Source organism: Pterocles gutturalis, unplaced genomic scaffold (genome assembly GCF_000699245.1).
Source record: "Pterocles gutturalis isolate BGI_N339 unplaced genomic scaffold, ASM69924v1 scaffold22857, whole genome shotgun sequence".
In the NCBI taxonomy this organism is placed as follows: domain Eukaryota; kingdom Metazoa; phylum Chordata; class Aves; order Pterocliformes; family Pteroclidae; genus Pterocles; species Pterocles gutturalis.
The window spans coordinates 79,390-85,784 of record NW_010116086.1 but is presented as its reverse complement, the minus strand read 5'-3'; the positions used below and the strand labels follow the sequence as shown (position 1 = coordinate 85,784).

The following is a 6,395-nucleotide window of genomic DNA, read 5'->3' as shown; positions in this document are numbered from 1 at the left end:
CACAGTCTTCCCTGCTCCAGCGTGGGGTCTTTCTCATGGGAGAGCCCTTCACAAGCTACTCCAATGCGACCCCTTCCCATGGGCTGCAGTTCTCCACTAACTGCTCCGGTGTGGGGCTCTTCCACAAAATTCTGCTGCAGCAGCAGATCGGTTTGCAGACAGGGCTGGGAAGGCAGCAGGTGAATGTATGGGCTGGGCCAGGTCCTGCCTGGGGCCAGACCCCCGCTTCCCTGCACTGTGCCCACTCTTAAATATTTGCAGAGGCACTGACTGCCTGGGCCTTGGCCAGAGGTGGCTCCAGCTTGGAGCTGGAGGAACTTCCAGCAATTCCTCACAGGGGCCATCTCGGTCCCTCCCATCCCTGATACCAAGACCTTGGAGCAGGGGGAACTTCTAGCAGTTACTTACAAGAGTCATCATTGTAGCCCCTCCCTTGCTACCAAAAAACCCACCACACAAAACCACAACAATATGTCAAGCTTCATGGAGGCATTTGTTTCTTTTTACGAGAGTATTTATAAAAATGAGGGCAATGACAGAATAACTTGCATTCTGCAGTGAGGACAGGTCAGAGGTCTAGCTGCATGCATGTAGAAAACCTCCATGTAGCTGGACTTGGAAGCCTTCCCTTTACTACCCCTCTGTAGTAAACGTTCAGAAAGAACTTCTCTTTATCACGTTTGTTCATCCGTTCTCTGTAGCAGACATTTCTGTTTGTGATATGGCTTTTTTAGGGCTGATGTTACAGTTACATCTAGTGGCCAAGGCTGAACCTGGGGCCTGGTTGTGGTCTTGCCTTCTGCAAATGCACAGTGAGAAGAATTTGCAATTGGTGGAGACAACACAGGCACTAAGAGGCACAAAATTGTCTAAGGCTCAGTCCTTAAAGCTGCAAAGTAAATCAGAGGTAGAACCAGGCAAGAGTATCCTCAGTTCCTGGGCTTCTTGATCTGCACTGTGTTACTTGAGTTCTGAAAATCCTCCTGCTACTTCTCTTTGCACTGTTCTTGCTTCCTGCTGCTCAGGATAAGGGAGGGAAGTAAGGTGGGAGGGAGAGACTAGGAACTAGTCATGGTTTCTTTCATGAAGAAACCCTGTATTGTCCTTTTTACTACTCTAGCCCTTTTCTGTGCTTCCTTTGGGTCCTAAAATTTCTGTCAGCTGCCACAGAACTGGCATCATACAACAGTGCAGGATGGGTCTGTGCTGGTACCCCTCTTAATTCACTAGTGAAAGGCTTGTTAGGCTAAGGAAGGAAGAGGAGGTACCTGATGCACAGGGTATGCAGATGTCTTTAGCTATATAAGAAAGGAAATTTATCAGAAAATCTCTCTTGTTACGAAGAAACCGAAGGCTAAATGCCCTTGCTCCCCTTCAGCTGAATGAAGCTATGTTCTGCCCTCATTCTTTAACGAATAGGCCAAACTGCTGAGAGGGGGTCTAGCAAGAGCTCTGATCCATGCTCTTGTAGTCATCACGGCTTGTAATCTGCCTAGAAGTGGTCTGCATGAAGCTTGCCCTGGAAATTTACAATACCGGAGCAGTGAGTGATCCCATGTTAAGGAAACAGGCATGACTTTCAGGCTCTTTGAGCTTGAAGGTCACCAAGAGGAAATCTGCAATTGTTTCATTGTACTGGAAGGGAAGCAAGATGGCCTGTACTTGTACAATTCTGTCACCAGATGTGGCCAGTGTAGAGTCCTGTGCAATACACAACCGTGCTATATTAGGGAATATGCTCTGGCTTGAAGGCTCTTGGCTCAACTACATCGAAGCTGGTGCAGAGGTTTATGCAGAGCTGCATAAATCTCACAGTCTGGGAGCTCTTTCATTGTAATGGAAAGGTGACTGGCAGGTCTTGAAAGATATTTCTGTTTGTTAAAGACCTGAGTAGCAGTTTGTGTTTTCACTTGCTTGTTGTCAGTCTAGCTCACCTGTTTTTAAGGCCCCTTGGGTGCTGAGTTGTCTCTGAAATCAGTGCTGGGAATAGCGTTAGGGTAGTACTAAATTTGAGACAGAGTGGGAGCTTATTTTGTTCTCCATACTGTAACTATACAGATAGGTAGTTGTGCATGTATTTCTATGTAGCCAATTTATTGTTTGCTTTCAAAGAGCATATCCCCATTAATTGCTATTAAAATATTTTTTCATATATTTACAATTACTGTGTGTTTCTCTGATTTTCCACCTTAATGAAAGTGGAAAGAAGTCAAAATTTTAAACTTTTTCACAGAATGAGATATAAAGGGGAGTGGGATTTCTGTGTGTATGTTTTGTACCAGGAGGGATTAAATGTGACTGTCCTTGAAGGAAGAACTTTGTAGCAAGACAATGAAAAGTTCAACAAATTTTAGCAGTAAACCATAGTCAGCTGAAGAGAAAAGGCATTGTTTATAAATACGTAAAGGGTGAGTGTCAGGAGGATGGAGCCAGGCTCTTCTCTGTGACATCCAGTCATAGGACAAGGGGCAATGGGTTCGAGTGGGAAATAGGAGGTTCCACTTGAATATGAGAAAAATCTTCTTCGTGGTGAGGGTGGCAGAGCACTGGGAGCAGGCTGCCCAGAGAGGTTGTGGAGTCCCCTTCTCTGGAGACATTCAAAGCCCACCTGGATGCGTTCCTGTGTGATCTGATCTAGGTGTTCCTGCTCCAGCAGGGGGATTGGACTAGATGATCTTTCGAGGTCCCTTCCAATCTCTAACATTCTGTGATTCTGCGATTCTGTGATGTGAAGTGCAGAGGTGAAAAGAGAGAGAGACTGGTACTGCTTTTGAAATGAAGAGTGTTTTTGCAAGGAGGTGGTATTTGCAGAGCACATACTTCACTGTGATTCTGATTCAAGTAATGTGGTGATGCTGGTAAACATTGTACGTAAGTTACTTTGCTTATCTGTCTTCTCTTAGTCTTTCTTAACATGTCTTCAGGAAGACCACAGGGTCCATCAGGCATCTCATGACCTAAAGGTTCACTCTCAGAATCAAAAACGATAGGGACCCTGAGAAGACCCTTGTGTGTGAGGCTGTGGAAAATCTGAGGTCCTGAGCAAGAATTATCTTCAGTAGTTTCTAAGAGGCACTAAAAAAAAATTTAAAAAATCAAAGTCAAAGATCTTTGTAATATTTGTCCATAGGTCTGTCTTCTGAGTCTGGTGATGGAAAACTCCCAAGAGTTTACTTCAGATTCTTTCAGTATTATTTCAGTTGTGAAAAGGTTGAAGAGATGCTGAGGGTCTTGTTTTGAGGTAGAAGCAACAAAATGATAATTTTTGTAAACTACCTTTTCCCAGTGTAAGAGTAGCCCACATTCCAGTAATTTGCATATGTGTGTGAATGTCATGGGAACAGAACTGGTCAAATAGTTTCAGACAACTACTTCTATTTGATTAAAAAAAAAAAAGCCTGTATATTTCTACTTTTTAAAAAATTATTGATGGCTTCTGGTTGAATTAGGTGAAAAACATACCTGCAATTAATTTGGAGAAAAAAAAAAATTGAGATATCAAAATGTTTTTCATGATACTTAGAAAACCAAAATTTTCATATTTAAAATAAAACCAAAGAACTTTTATTTTTTTTTTTTGAGGGTGAATGAAACATTACTTCTGATTTGAAACAATTTTCTTAGGGACAGTTTTCCTGTTTTCAGAAAAAATGAAACTCTTTTGGCCTGACACCAAATTATTGAAAATGTGTAACAGGAAAAAAAAAGGATCCAATAAAAGAATAAAAAAAATAAAATTTTTGCACACCTGGGAAGGTGACACAGAGAGACATTTTCATATTTGGCTCTGAGGGCAGGCCTTGGAGTAGAACTGGGTAGAGCGTTATGTTTTGGCCCAGGATGTTTTCACTCATGAACAGTTTTTCTTTTTTAAAAAAAAGAAGCACCAAAATGTGCACACTTCCAAAAATGGTTTGTAGAAAACACTTCAAACAATTGGTACCTTCATCTATAAGCAAAGCAATTTTCAAATCTGAGAGGCAAGAACACCCCAAGAAACTCTGATTTTATATTCTCTTTTTGTCTAATTAGGAAACATTTTTAGAGAGACTGATGAAGTTATTGTCTAATAGTTTTCAGAGGCTGCAAGATAACTGAATAGTTGACTTCTCCAAGTGGACCTTCTAGCTGATGACTCATTTTCTTGCCCTGATATGGCTTTGCTAACTAAAGGTCATCTTGTTTACCTGACCTCCATTTCTCAAGTGCCTTCCTCATTTTTGAAAAAGGGATTTGGCTTGCAAGTCATCTGAATGCCATGAAGTGGCTGGATCTCAGTCCTTTGAGAGGAGACACTAATAAACCCTAGACATCCTCCCAAGATGTCCATCCATCTGGTCTTCACTGAACAACAGAAAAGCACTCTGTAGGTGGAGAAAGGTTGTTGCATCAGGGAACTTTGCATGACAGCTGTGCAATCTCCCCTGTGTTTCTGGGAAGGAAAGAGGGAAGCAAGAACAGAAATAGTTTTGGTCTGTTATTGTCAGATAAGATGGTGCTGAAGACCATGTAGGAAGGTATTGTCTGGCATATTTGGAGAGAGGATGATGGAAATGTGGGTGCACAGAGTCTGGAGCTGGGGGGAGGGGAAGAGTGTACCTTAAGTCAGGAGAGGTGGAAAGTGTGATGTACCTGTCTGGGTGCAAGTGATGAAGGTACAAATAAATCAGATGTTAAAGCATGTCTGCTTTTGGGAGGTAGAGTGGGAAAAAAACTTTAGGATTCTCAGTTCTAGCACACGAGGTGGCAGCCTGAGAGCTCTTTATATTTTAAATCCCTGATGGTGACTGTACTCCACAGACAAAATGCTGTTGCCTAGTGCAGTCTTAGTTCCTTTGGACACTGTCATCTGTCCTCTGTGTACAGAAACACAGCACGCTGCTTCAGACTTGCTCTCTGTAGTGTACTATTCCTCCTTTGATCCTCATCTCCAGCCAGGGGGAATGACATCAGTCCTGCAAATTATGGGCCCTCTAGCAAAGGAACTGAGGTAGGATTTAGCTGCATACATAGGCTGAGATTAAGGGACTTCTCAGGAGAAAACAGCAGATTTGTTTTTCTGCATTCTTCAAGGGTTACATGGTAGTAAGAATGAAAAACCACAAGATTTGAAAAAAAAGTCTTGTTACAACTTGCTTTTTATATATATCATCTAATTGTGCATTAAAAAAAAAAAAAAAAAAAAGAGCAGCAATTGTAAAGCCACTATTAGATATGCAAAATTAACTTTCCCTTTGAACCTCCACAAAACAACCCTAGCCAGCCAAACATGAAGAAAGTCACAACAACAAAACTTTAAATCCCCCAATCCAGGAACAAATCAGAAAGAAAAACACCCCCAGGAAAAGTAAACTAATAAAATAACCTTCGCAAAACCCCTGCCCTCAGCAGTGTTTTAATCCAAAAAAGGGGGCAGAAAAAGCCACGGATTCCCTTAAGTCATGAGAGGCTTTACTATTGCCAGTGATTTTATGAGGAGGGCTCTTGGACGCTGCACCAGTGGGCAGGAATATAAAGCCACAAGACAGAGCTACATCTGCAAACAGAGCACTTCAAAAAATTTACAAATGCACCTTGGCTTTGTTTCCCTTAAACTGCAAGCAGTTCATAAGCTACCTTTGAAAATTTTAGTCTGCATCTGCACACTGGCTTTCTCTGCAGCATAAATGGCTGGTCTTATACTAATGGGCTGGAAAACGTTTTTTTGGGGAGGGGACGTGGGGGGGTGGAAATCCTCTGAGTGCAGCGCCTAGGCTAGGGTTGCAGAGGAAGCTGAGGCCTCCAGCCCTGCACAGGAAGCAATCTTAGAGCAGGCCTTAAATGCCAGATTCCAGGCAGAGTTTAACTAACCACTGACAGCTCTGTAAACAAAGCAGGGACAAAAAGAGAACAGCTTTCCCTTTTCTGGTAGTCATTTTTGGTTTGGGGGCTGCAGGGGAATTCTGTAATACTCGGCTTGATGGGATATAAACCAAGGCTGGAAAGGCTTTGTATATGAAGAACTGTAAAGGGGAAAATATTTCATGGACTAAATCATAAAGAAGAAGGTAGGGCACGGGGAAAATGCGTGGATTAAACTGCAAAAAAAATATTGCTACTTCTGGTTCTTTGAGCAGGATTTATACATAGCTTGGCTCCTCCTGGGTGGTATTTAAAAGCTGCAGCTTATTTTCCTTCTCTTCTTTTCTCTTTTCCTTTTGTCGTCTTTTTTCCTTTTCTCATTTTCTTTTCTCTTCTTCTTTTTCATTTTTTTTGAAAGCGGGGAGGGTGGAGATGGATGGATTGGGACTAGCTTTTGCAAAACTTTTAATTATCCATGCAACTAAAGAAAACAAGTTTCTTGTGCTGCGTTTTTACTGCTTTCAGTAAAAATTGGAAGCTTAAAGTTAAGATCC

General features: G+C 42.0%; 1 protein-coding gene across 1 annotated transcript in view; it reads left to right on the top strand.

Annotated features, from left to right (window-relative positions):
- Window positions 1-6,395, top strand: part of CALD1 (caldesmon 1) — a gene marked incomplete at its 3' end in the record, with an annotated part of 102,207 nt that overhangs the window by 17,627 nt on the left and 78,185 nt on the right. The window lies entirely within an intron of this gene.